This window comes from Triticum aestivum, chromosome 3D, assembly GCF_018294505.1.
Source record: "Triticum aestivum cultivar Chinese Spring chromosome 3D, IWGSC CS RefSeq v2.1, whole genome shotgun sequence".
Taxonomy (NCBI): domain Eukaryota; kingdom Viridiplantae; phylum Streptophyta; class Magnoliopsida; order Poales; family Poaceae; genus Triticum; species Triticum aestivum.
The window spans coordinates 28,692,534-28,706,605 of NC_057802.1; positions in this window are offsets into that span (position 1 = coordinate 28,692,534).

A 14,072-nucleotide genomic window follows, 5' to 3' on the forward strand; every position below is an offset into this window, starting at 1 on the left:
GCCATGAAAATGTACTATAATTTGCTTGTCATCAATGCCTGCAAATCTCTATGTCTCTCTCAACATAGCAGATCATCATTAGACACTAAATCCTTCAATGGGAGCTTGCAAAATGCTTGCATTAGATCCCTCATTAGACACTATATGTTCATCACCAGGAGCATGTAAAATGTTTGCATCAAATCCTTCATTAGCAGTCTGTTCATTACACACTTCAGGCTCAAGAACAACATGAGCTTGTATGTTTGCACCAGAAACTTGATTAGATACATCAGATTCAATCAGTTCAGTATTGATTGGGGGAGTCATAAAATAAGCAGAAATTGGTTTCATTTTCTCATAGATTCCCTACATACAAGAAGTTTTACAACACCGTAAGCTTTAACTATTGGCCAGAAATTGAACAGTTGAATTAGATATAATCAGGGATGTGATGTACCTGCTCGTTGCGCATGCTACTCTTACAAGCTGCGATTGCCCGTTTGCGCAAGCTCGATGCCATGCCCGTGCTGCCGCCGCTGCCTCCCACGCAGGCTACACCCAGGGTTGGATCTTCATCTTCTTGTCCTTCCGTTCGATTGAAGCCCGGCGACCGCCCTCCAACGAGGGTGCGAGGAAGTGCCGTGTCGGTCTGTCCAGCGGCGGCTAGGTTAGGAGCGAACTAGACTGGAGGCTGGAGCGAACGAATTGGGATTTTTCCTGCTGTCGATCGATATGGGAGGCGCTCGTTTGGGCCGCGAGCCTGCTATAGGGCCTGCCTTGCACTTACGTTATTGGCCCATCCAAGTTGAAACATTTTTCTTCATTTTTTACATTGCCTGCTTGTGCGTTGGGCCGAACAAAACTAGCCTCGGCCAACCTGGACGACTCAAACTAGGTGCACACTTTCCAGCCACCCGAGGCGGCCGCCCATACCAGCCCCTATGATGGTGTCGCCCCTTTTTGTGTGTATGATTGGGGTAGTGAAAAATATTCCAGTGGCGCTTTTGATTTACCCACAGAATGGTTGAATTGCTTGTTTCTATGAACTGAGTTCGCCAATGATATGAAGGATGCCAGTCTTTTCATCCTATTGTAGATTGCTTAGATCTCGATATGCCAAATGTAATCGCATGAAATATACAGTAAAAGCCAGTATGATGTGTGTGGCTACAACTAGTCTGACTACACGTCCTCATATAACATATCAAGGATGCACCATCTTACCAGATTAACCATTCGACTTACCAATGCAGTGTGGGAAGAAAGAAGTATTGGGACTACGTATCCAAGCAATTGATGCCATGAACTCCTTCGTAGAACCTTGTAATAGAAAAAGAAGTTGCAGTGTGCTTGTACAAAGAGCTAGCGTAAGTTCAGTTATCTGCTTCTCGAAATTTTAGTTAGCCACTTATTGTAAAATTGTTCAATTACGTTGCTTGGCTTAATTTAGTTTTCTACTGATTACATAATGCCATAGCCTGTTAATCCTATTATAGATTGCGCCTATCTATGTGTTTGATACTTACTGTTAAGAGTTACCTGTTTGCCTGAACTTAAATAGCTACTTAAGCACGTAGATAGCTGGTCATATGTACTTCTAGGGTGCAGCAGAATTCACGTGTAATTTACGTTCTAATACCCTGTTTGTTTAAATGGTTTGCTGTTATCACTTGTAGCACTAGTAATGTTTGCATGTTCATAGATAGACAACTGTCAGGTTTATATGAGGGACACCGTCATTTTAACGTATATATGTGTTGGAGTCATTTTGCTTACATCAAAGAAATTTACAGATGTCTGTGTTGCTGGTAAACGGTACCAACTTGTTATTTTAATACGTTGCCAGGAACTTGTTAGTTTTACTAGTTCATGTGTAATTAAATACGTTGCCAAAACCGGTTAGTTTTACTAGTTTGATGTTAGTTTCTTATGGCTCTTGCAAAACTTTATTTATTGATTGCTAACATTCAAGTTTGCAGGATCCAACTGAAACTCAGTTGGCACAACAGGTTTGTTTTCAGAAACTTCCTTGTTTACCTGGTTTGCTGCTATAACTTGTTGCTGTAATCATCTTTCCAACTTCAAGTTTTCAGGATCGAATTGGAAGTCCAATTGCACAACAGGTATATTTTCAAAAATATATTTGTGTAACAGGTTTGCTGCTGTAACTTGTTGCTCTAATCAAGTTACTGACTACTCAACTTTTCAGGATCCAAGAGAAACTCCAATGCCACAACAGGTTCCTTTTGCAAAACTTGTTTGTTTAACTACTTTGCTGCTGCAACCGGTTTCTCTAATCATGCTACTGGCTACTCAACTTTTCAGGATCCAAGAGAAACTCCAATGCCACAACAGGTACCTTTTGCAAAACTTGTTTGTTTAACTGCTTTGCTGCTGCAACAACCGGTTACAATGATGTTAATAACTACTTTTCAGCATCCAATTGAAACTCTTTAATTCCTTGTTTGTTTAACTGGTTTGCTGTTATAACTCCCAGTTGAGATGTTTTGCTAACTTCAACTTTTCGGAATCCAATCGGAACTTTAATGGCAAAACATGTTTGCCCAAGATCAAAGAGCGATGTCCCCATGGACGTTGTATCATCCCACAGCAGTGGCACCGGCCCAATCGTGCATCATGAATTGCCAACTGCTGATGCTCTAGAGGCTAAACTAGTGGTAGAAAGAGATTCTGCTTCTGCACTTAGAGATGAAGTTGACATGTTGAGGAAGCAAACAGCACAATCACAAGCAATACTCAAGACAACCATTAAATATTTGGTGGATTTAAAAACGAAGCAAGCTGAGACTGACTGCATTGTTAAGGTCCTGAAGGAAAAAAGGAAATTAAATTCCCACTTGGTAAATCATAGGTGAAATGTTCTTTCCATCATTGAATAACCTTTGTGTTGTTTGTTCATGTAATCAATCAAACCATTTGTTTTAGAGATCATGTAATAATTGTTTTTTGTTTTTTGGTTTGTAATTTTATTTGAGCACAAGTCTGTATTAATTGATAAGACTCGGAGACATTTCATTTTGATTGTTGTGCCAGACCTACAAATATGCCAATCGGGCTGAATATGCATTCAGCAATAATAGTAGTATAGATGGACCATAAGTGACACGCATCGGAAAGGGCAAAGATGTTGTAGTAGCTTCGCTAAAAAAAGGATGTTGTTATAGCAAAAAAAAGTACAGCGACCTGGCTTACGTATGTTAGTTGATATTATTGATCCATATACTCTATAAGCGGATATTCCCTTTTGCTCCATAAGTATTTATATGTCTGTTAGTTATGTACATTCTTGGTTGATTGACTCGGTATTTCAATCTTGATACATCGCTTGTGTACATATCTAAATGGGAGTACACATTATGCTGCGTGTGACATCTGAGTTGGACATAAAGTGTTCCAAATATTCGAATTCACCTTACACTGGATTCTAGCTTCTGAATTTGAGTATCGGCATTTGTAAATCATATTCATATATGACAGTGGAATACATCTTTGTCGTGCTTTTGAAGATATATAAAAACACATAGAATGATTTATAAAGATTCGTATAGGAATACAAAATGGATTCAAATTTAGTTGCCAGGGTAAACGTGGATGCTTATTGTCCCAAAATTCGAAAGAAGCGGCAAAATGTCCACTCCCACGTCGGCTGCCCGCAGCCAAGTGTTTGGGATATGGAAATTAGTGTCTACCATTACACGGACAATCCATCGGCCCGATTTCCACTGCTTTCAATAGGGGTAGGTTAGTAACTTCAATTAGACGTGACACGACCGCCTCTGAGCCCATTCCGACACGGTGGGCGCCAAACATGGGCGGCAAAACACATTTGATTCAAGATCGTCTGAAAGACCTCTGTTTCTCCCTCCATTTCCCCATTCATACACGGTGGGCGGCAAAACAAACTCGACTCGGCCGAAATCGATGTAGGCAAATATTTTCAATAGGGGCAGGTTTGAACTTCACTCAGACGTGACACAACTGCCCTACCTGTCAGCCCCGTTCATACACCGTGGGCGCCAACCATGGGCACCAAAACACCCTCTCCTCGCCCGAAATCGCTCTGGGCAAATATTGGCGAGATGTGAGACTACTGTCCTATCCCCAACCGACGAGACGTCCAAATTTTTAACGGGGGAAAAGTTCGTAACTTTCCCATATTTCAGACAGGCGCGTCCCAAAAACATGGTTCCCCGTACCTCTCCCTCCATTTTCCCATTCATACACCGTCCGCGCTAGAACACCATCCCCACACCAGCCTCCTCCGTCCGCCACCCCATCCATCGCCGCCGTCCTCCACCCCATCCGTTGCCACCGTCCTCCACCATGCCGGAGCGCCTACCAAGACCGCGTCATCCACTGCTAGAGATGGACGTTTCTCATCCACGACGACGGACCAAGAGCCTTGCATCGCGTCCTCTCGCTTCATCGGCGTTGTCGTCCTCTTTGCCGGGTCCGCTCACACGACCTTCTCTTCCACCGCAACGGGACTTATCCCCTGATGCACCCGTCTACCATCGCAGATCTGCTTCAACGCCATCGACAACCATCGCACCCCCGATGCCTACACGGCGCCGCAAGAGAGGTGGTACTTCATATCTCCTCAACTTTTTGATCTCAACCAGAAAATAGATCGTAACTTGGTTACTCTACTTTCTTTTCAGCTCTTAGAATTTAGTTCTTAGTTCGAAGCAAACAATGGATGCTAAATATCATTTCTCCAGTTTGCAGCTTTAAATCTGCCATGGCACAGTCATAATACGGTTTACTTGATCATGCTTAGGGTTTAATTGATCATGTTGGTTACATGGTGGTTTCTTTAATAGAAATCGGAGGGGAAACCCTCTTTTGCTCAAAAAAATGCTTAGGGTTTCCCCCTTTTATGATCACTATACGATCATAATACGTGCTTCGTGTCATAATAGCACTGCTCCACCCATCAAGCTAAACAAGCTTAGTTGTTCAAATACGAATCTGATATTATTAAAACAGAATCGTTTAATTGGTCAGCTAAATGTTCCTAATTTAGTTTCGAAAATGCATGTTCGCCGCTCGGGTGTGTATCTCTACAGGGTGCCCACGGTAGGCCGGCCCACCCTGGGATTTTGGGTCGTCCCAGGCCCCGATTCCCCTCTGTTCTGCTGTGCGCTACTGATCTCTACTCGCCCCCAGCCGCCTGCCTCGCCGGCGACTTGCCGTCCTCGGACGGCATGACTCTAGGCGGAGACGCCGGACTAGCAGGAGGTCAGGAGCTGCTCGCCCTACAGCGTCACCGCTACCCGGGCGCACCGCTGTGCCTACCTTCCCAGTCCGTTCAAGGCTCAGGCGTGCAGCACCCACTAAGCCAACCCGATTTATCCTGAGATACGTCCTCAATACTCAGCACTTCAGCAGCCACTCCTCATCACCCATTTTCTAATTGATTCATTACTCAATAGGCAGGATTGTCATTAGGGTTTGTTGTGTGCTGAGTGCTACCTACACTTAATGGTTCAGATGTATTTCAGTAATCTTTAGTACCTGTAAAGTTCACAAGGTTTCAAAATTCCGGCCCTAGGAACAGACACTAGTCATTTTGGATTGTTGGTCGTAGTGACATTGACCCAGATTACTACTGCAAGCCAGGTTTGTTGATAATTTTACTTGTCTTTCTTACTCATCTGATATGATATCCAATTATTCACGTCGATTAGTTGCAAACAGTAAGTGCTAGTCAAACTTCTTGATTCAGATTTTGGACGGTCTCTTACTGCAGTTACAATTCTGCATACTTGTCCTAGTGAGCTCACAAGTAAATGATTGATTCACTACATCTATGCTTGCCTACTCATATTTGTTGTCAATATTCTTTTAGGGTGGACCACCCTGTTTCAAAATACTGGAACCATAGACATGAGTGAATAGTATTTCTCTGTGTGATCTCTTCCATCATGTGTGGGCAACGAACATTGCATTGTATAGAAAGAAAGTGTCATTTCCAGCTTTTACATAGGCTACGATATTTTACATGGAATACAATCTGCCTACTTGCTTTGTGTCGCACTACCAACACTCCACCCTTGAAGCTAAACATTATGCCACTCATAATTCCTTGGTTTATTTGTTCAAATACGAATTTGATATGATTCTAATGTTCCTACTTCAGTTTTGAAATGTGTGTCTTCCTATTATAGAGACATAAGGGGTTTGTATTTCTGTGTGTGTTCTGGTCAGCACGGTTGGGGGTGAACTTTGCATATGCATGGGTTTATAGGGAGACACTCTTCGAGTTGAATCCGCAATGCATTCCATAGATAATATGACTACTTTTTATGTTATCATAAATCTCAGATTCTGAACATCATCATAATGATTATGAGCTTGCGCGCATGAAAAGAATAAAGCAGAACAATGCCATGGTTGTCAAACTTGGCATTAAGGGACTGAAATCAAGTCTGGATGCAATGCAATGCAAACACTCTCCACCTACAGATTCATGCTCAGAATATGATCCTAACAGGGATTCTGAGCTATAGGGAGACCTAAGTCAATGTAGCTCCCTAGTGGAGGAGTCAGAGGCAGATGCCCTGTCTTATTCACCCATCAAGGTGCTTGCTCTAACTTTCCACGATTATATTGGTCGCACATATCTTGCAACCGATTCTTTGCATTGCTTCTACTTTGTTGCACTGCCATTAGCTTACTTTACACATCGTGTATGTGAATATGCCCTGCCTATCCATTTTCAGTACATATTCCATCTTTCATCATACCATATTTATCCATTCAAATGTTGTTCTTGTGTATCAGACGTTCAAAAGGAAGAGGGCGATTGCTGATCGCGAAGGAGCACAAGCAAAGTATTTGTAAAAGGTAGTGACACCTGATAAATCAAATAGCCCATTAGGTGTAGTTGCAATATCACCTGACCCGCAAAACACCCCAACTCTAGCAGACTCTAGCCCTACTACACTGGTCATTTCTGATGCCCCAACTCAGCAGACCCAACTGCAGCAAACAGTATGATGATGCGAGTTGACATAGCACCAGCTCTATGACGCAAAACCCCCATTCCAGCAAAGAGTACACCAAATCCAGTTGCCAAATCCCTTTTCGAACCAGAGAGAGCCCCAATTGCAGCAAATAGGACCCCTATTACATTTCTTCCCAGTTTAGAAGATGAAGCTTATATTGTTGTCAGGAACTTTATGCGCATCTTTCCTTCATGGAAAGATTATACCGCAGACACAGAATAATTTACAGTCTTCCTCCGCAACTTACGCGTAAGTAATGTACTAATGTTATTCATGGTAATTACTGCATATGTTTCTGCTGACAGAAGACACAAGATTTCATTCTTTTAAATAGGCGAGGACCAAACTGGATTGTCAGGACGAGCAAGAGTTGGTTGCGCTTTTCAAGCACTCGTTGATGAAGTGTCGTTCCTACCCGAGGCAAGCGCACTTCAATGGCAAGCCTCTAAACGAAATTTCTGTAAAGTCTCCGGTGCTACATTCATCCGACAGTGAATGGAATAATCTTGTTACACATTGGTCTCGTCTGCAGCATAAGGTACTGTCTATGATATCACATCACAATTTGAATTACATTACTGCATTTGCCTTAACGTCTCACTTGTACGAAAACTGTTAGCAGAAGAACATTCATTCTCAAGGGACCACAACATCTCGCAACTATACTGCACACTGCATTGCTCTTGTGAGTACCTCTTGCCCTGTATGACCATACTTACTTTCATAGTTGTTTGATTATGTAGCATCACTGCACATGTTAGCCTCGTTATCGTCCATTTGGTGGACATTATAAGATCCGTATGGACTCTTACATAAATTTAGAATCAACCCAATGCTTTTGAAGAGGTTTAGCTCTGCAGTCCTCTTGTAAGGACTGAACGTCGTCTATCACTGTACTTACATTAATAGCTACTCCCTCTGTCCCATAATATAAGAACGTTTTATACGGTACACCAGTGTTCAAAACACTCTTGTATTATGGGAAGAGGGATTGGTTCATTGTGTAGCATTCTGCATCTTATCTCCCTCGCCCACCATTTACTAAAAGATATCAGATCTATATTTAATATTACCAAAAAGTTGAATACAAAGACAATGCCAGTGCAGAAGTGTAGCCCATTGGTCTTGTCAGTACATTTTGTCCTGTAACGCTTGTACTTCCAGGGATTGGTAGTTGATTATGTAGCATGAATCCGCATCTTATCTTTATTATCCTCTATCCCTTCCAGTATTATCATATATCTATAATTACTCTCTACAAAATGTAGAGTACAGGCAATGCTTATGAAGAAGATTATGTGATGAAATTCTTGAGTTATCCTTCCCTTGACATGGAGAAGGGCATTATAAAGCCGGTGTTAACTGTTAATGTAACTCAATCCTTCTAAAGCCTTTATCCTCAACTGTTGTTTAATTTGCTCATACTCCCTATCGTTTACTGCTGTTTAGTTTGTTGTTTCTATCAAAATGCATGTTCGCAAGAACCGTAAGTTCCAAGTTTTACTTGTAAAACCAAATTCCTTATTCATACCATGCACATTACTCAATACTCCCTATATGTATGCTTGTTTTTGTGGATCTATAATCCAATGTGTGGTGAAGCAGCCCACGTATGTACCTTGTTGATGCGACCGTGTCTGCTATGGTGGCAGCGGACTTTTTGAAGGCTGGCCAAACACGGAAGGATAGATATGTAGTACCAGCTAGGCGCCGGGCAAAAAGTATACATGCAATTATTCAAGGTAACACTTATGCGACCGACAAAGTTCATATCATACCAGCAAAGGAAGTGAAGCCGACGTTCAGAACTCCATGCCAATTTTTAACAGTGGGCAAAATTCAACTGAAGTTGAATTGAAATCAGTTTCATGCAAATACTGTGTGCTCTTTTATTTCTGTAAGGGCCAGTACTAGTACGTGCGTGTACTACTAGTTTCCTGGTCCAATTAGCTTTTCAAGTGTTATTTTTTATTAGGGTCCTTCAGTTAGTTTAGACTACATACGTGTACTAGTAGTCCACGTCTAGCCAACTTTCGGAGTCCAAGTCGGCCCAGCTTTGTGCCTGCGTGCACTATTAATAAGGCCCTCTCGCCATGTATTAGGCAGTCATTTTTGGAAGAGAAAAAGAGACCTAGGAAATCGAGAGACCTAGGAAATCGCCATGTTCCGGCGACCAAGTTCTGCTTGAGATTGAGTTGATGAATCGATTAGGTTATGTGTTCTTTGGCATGAAGATTGGAAGCTTGTGCTTCTAAATTTCCGGCTGGTCATCTACGATCGTCCATGCGCTTCCGATCAGGGTGCTCGTGTTGTTTGGCCTGGTTTGCATCTATTCCTGTAGACCTCGCTAGGTTTTTCTGTTGTTAGTGATTCTGGTGAGACAAGCTTGCCATGGAGTTGTTCCGTCAAGGTTACACATAAGCATCAACCTACGGAGTGATTAGGGAAACCATGGTGTTACTTGTTGGAGCTACAAGAGATCCTATTTTTGCTGCAAGATTGTGCTATGAAAGATTGGGCAAATTGTTCGTGCCTTCGATTTTTCTGTCTACGGTTGCATCAAGTGGTATTCAGAGCAAGGTTGATCATGGTATAATTTTTTTCCTGCTATTTGATTCAATTGTTTGAAAGATGGTGAACTCGCAGCATGAGAAATCTGATCATGAGGAAGGCGATGAACTTCCGGAGGATCTGGAGATAAGTGATGATTTGCGTATCCATCTGATGTCGATCAAGGGAGCCAACAAGAAGCTTGGGACAAGGGTTGAGGAATTGTCTGCAAATATTGTAGGCGTCGAGGACAGGTTAAACGAGCGTCTGACTGCCAGTGACCGACAGCGCACTGATAGTCTACAGGTGGTGACCGAGAGTCTTAATCGGCTCACTGCAGCAGTTCAGCGCCTTCAGGCGAGAGATGTGGCACCCCGACAGTCCCGTTCACCACGACGACGTCGTGACCGTGACAACGATGATGGTGGCGATTTTTCTGAGGATTCCGATGCCCGTGGAGGCTTACATCACCGACCACGGCATGATGCTAGGGCTCACCGCCATGCTGGGTGGGGCCGTGACTATGGCCGCAATGGTGCCCATGAGGATGATGGCTTGGGTCGAATCAAGATAACCATACCAGAATTCTCGGGACGTTGTGCCGACCCGGAGAAATATTTGGAGTGGGAGATGCGCATAAATCAGATTTTTGATGGTCACAACTACTCCGAAGAGAAGAAGGTTCGTGTTGCATCAATGGAATTTACAGAGTATGCTCTTGTATGGTGGAATAATAAAAACCGTACTCACGAGCGACATGCGACATGGGTTGACATGAAGCGAATCATGAGGGAACGTTTTGTGCCTGCTTACTACACTCGCCAGCTTCATAGTAGACTGCGTCATCTAGTGCAAGGTACAAAATCAGTTGATGAGTACTACAAAGTGATGCAAGTTTTGATGATCCGTACGGCTGTGCGTGAGTCTGCGGAGGCGACCATGGTACGTTTCTTTGAGGGGTTGGAAGAAAACATTCGTGACCGTGTTGATTTAATGCAATATAATGATATTCATGAATTACTTCATCAAGCAGAGCGTGCTGAATGTTGGGTATTGGAGAAGCAAGTTTCAGAGAATCGTCCGACTTACAACAGTGGGCGACGTGGTTCTTCTCCTATTGAGGGTGGGTTTAGTGCTAAACCGACTCCTTCTTATAAGTCGGGAAGCATTGAACATAGTAAAGTGGCGGCTGCACCAAAGGAGGTTTCTCATGTTTCATCTAATGCGTCTTCATCTCATCATCGTAATATTATTTGCCACAAGTGTGGAGGACGTGGACACATGAAGCATGAGTGTTCCAATCAACGAAGGGTTCTACTTGTTGATGCAGAATATATTTCAGAATCTGAAGATGAGACGCCTAAGCTAGAGGATGGAATTGAAAGAGGTCACGGTGATACCATACTATGTTATCCTCAAGATGATCCTGATATGGAGAGTTTGCTAGCACATAAGGTCCAGCGAGATGACAAGACCATTGTTGAACAAGGACAACGATGGAGTATTTTTCAAACTACATGTACCATCAAGGGAGAAGTGTGCAAACTGGTAATTGATGGCGGCAGTGCTAGCAACATGATTAGCAAGGATGTGGTGGATTCTTTTTCGTTGCCAACATGGGAGCATCCAAAACCATACTATATGAAGTGGATAAATGATGTGGGCAAAGTGAAGGTAACACATAGGGTGAAGGTGCCTTTTTCTGTTGATGGTTATGTCGATAAAGTGGAATGCGACGTCATGCCACTTCATGTTTGTCATCTTATTTTGGGGCGTCCATGGCGGCACGATGTGAACGCTCTTCATCATGGCCGAACAAATCGGTATACTTTTATGCATAAGGGTGAGTTCTATGCTATTATTCCTAAAGATGCAAAAGATATAAAATGTACTGTCAAAGTTTTTAAGAAAAAGACTACAAGGCATAGGTTGAAACCGAGGACGGTTTCCCTTCAAGGGAGGGAGGATGATGCGACCGTGTCTGCTATGGTGGCAGCGGACGTTTTGAAGGCTGGCCAAACACAGAAGGATAGATATGTTGTACCAGCTAGGCGCCGGGCAAAAAGTATACATGCAATTATTCAAGGTAACACTTATGCGACCGACAAAGTTCATATCATACCAGCAAAGGAAGTGAAGCCGACGTTCAGAACTCCATGCCAATTTTTAACAGTGGGCAAAATTCAACTGAAGTTGAATTGAAATCAGTTTCATGCAAATATTGTGTGCTCTTTTATTTCTGTAAGGGCCAGTACTAGTACGTGCGTGTACTACTAGTTTCCTGGTCCAATTAGCTTTTCAAGTGTTATTTTTTATTAGGGTCCTTCAATTAGTTTAGACTACATACGTGTACTACTATTCCACGTCTAGCCAACTTTCGGAGTCCAAGTCGGCCCAGCTTTGTGCCTGCGTGCACTATTAATAAGGCCCTCTCACCATGTATTAGCCAGTTTTTTTTGGAAGAGAAAAAGAGACCTAGGAAATCGCCATGTTCCGGCGACCAAGTTCTGCTTGAGATTGAGTTGATGAATCGATTAGGTTCTGTGTTCTTTGGCGTGAAGATTGGAAGCTTGTGCTTCTAAATTTCCGGCTGGTCGTGTACGATCGTCCACGCGCTTCCGATCAGGGTGCTCGTGTTGTTTGGCCTGGTTTGCATCTATTCCTGTAGACCTCGCTAGGTTTTTCTGTTGTTAGTGATTCTGGTGAGACAAGCTTGCCGTGGAGTTGTTCCGTCAAGGTTACACATAAGCATGAACCTACGGAGTGATGAGGGAAACCAGGATGTTACTTGTTGGAGCTACAAGAGATCCTATTTTTGCTGCAAGATTGTGCTGTGAAAGATTGGGCAAATTGTTCGTGCCTTCGATTTTTCTGTCTACGGTTGTATCACTTGTCATCTCCTGTTTTATCTTACTGATGTGGCTGATGATATGAACAACATGCCATGCACATTAACCAAAATAGATACAATGATTGTCTTTGCCCTTCATCTATGCTTGTTATGTTGACATGGTAATCCAGTAGTGCGGTGAAGCTCCCCGCATTATGAACAATGCCAGATTATGCTATTGATATTTTGAACTTAGTCTTTATTTTCTAATTTGAAATTGGATGGAATTGACAGCACAATTATCATCTTTGTTTATACATGTGGAAAACCTGTCATCTCTCTGCTTGTTTCAGGGTGATATGCCTGATGGCATGCACAAGTCTGCTGAAGGCTGTGAGACAAACCCAACATATATTGCAGCAAAGAAGGCAAAACATCTTGAAGATAGCGAGACAACCCCAAAGTCTTGTCCTGATGCAGTGTTCAAGTTACTTGAGACTAGCAGTCAGACAAGCCCACAGAATTCGCTCTCTGAATCAGTTCAACTTCTTCACTCCCAAGTTCTAGCAGAAAGGCATTCTGCAACTGAACTTCGACTTGAAGTCCTATCTCTAAGAAAGATTGCGGAGAACACCAATGAGAACCGCATTGCTAAACAGCTACACCTGGAAACTATGGCCGACATGCTAGGCCGGTCTCACAGCCTTGCTCAGCAGCTTGCGCAGTAGTTCCCGCGCAAGGCTAATCTTTCTTGAACTGTCTTGGAAGTGGTATCGGTTCAGTATTATTTTGTTGCGCTGCAATGGTGCCCAGTTTTTGTAATATGCTTCTTTGTTGCGCTTTATGATCACTTGTGGCGAACTTCGATGCTTAGTGGATGTAACATACCATAAATCCTTTATTGTATAATGTAGGTTTATTCTAAGTTACTATGCCGTAATTTCTTTATTGTATAGAGTAGGTTTGTTCTTAATTCCTACTGGTTACTGCCATATTCGCTATCTGAAAAAAAAACTAATGTAGTCGATCGGGCCAAAACATTCGCCTCTAACGGGCCTGGTTTTTAGCGGGCCACAATTGGGCCAGCCTGCATCTTTCTTGGGCCCGAATGGCCATTGGGGCCTTCACACTTTGCGCCAGGCCCACAACTTACTCTGGCCTATATTCGGCCCAAATTTTAGTTGGGCCTTTTGTGGACCCAACGCTTAGATTGGTGCTACGTCTTGAGCTTGCGTTGGTTTTCCTTGAAGAAGAAAGGGTGATGCAGCAAAGTAGCGTAAGTATTTCCCTCAGTTTTTGAGAACCAAGGTATCAATCCAGTAGGAGGCTCCTCAAAAGTCCCACACACCTACACAAACAAATAAGAACCTCGCAACCAGCGCAATAAAGGGGTTGTCAATCCCTTCACGGCCACTTGCGAAAGTAAGATCTGATAGAGGTAATACGATAAGATAAATATTTTTGGTATTTTTATGATATAGATTGCAAAGTAAAAGATGCAAATAAAAGTATATGGTAAACTTATATGATAGAAGATAGACCCAGAGGCCATAGGTTTCACTAGTGGCTTCTCTCAAGAGAGCATAAGTATTACGATGGGTGAACAAATTACTGTCGAGCAATTGATAGAAAAGCGCATACTTATGAGATTATCTAGGCATGATCATGTATATAGGCAT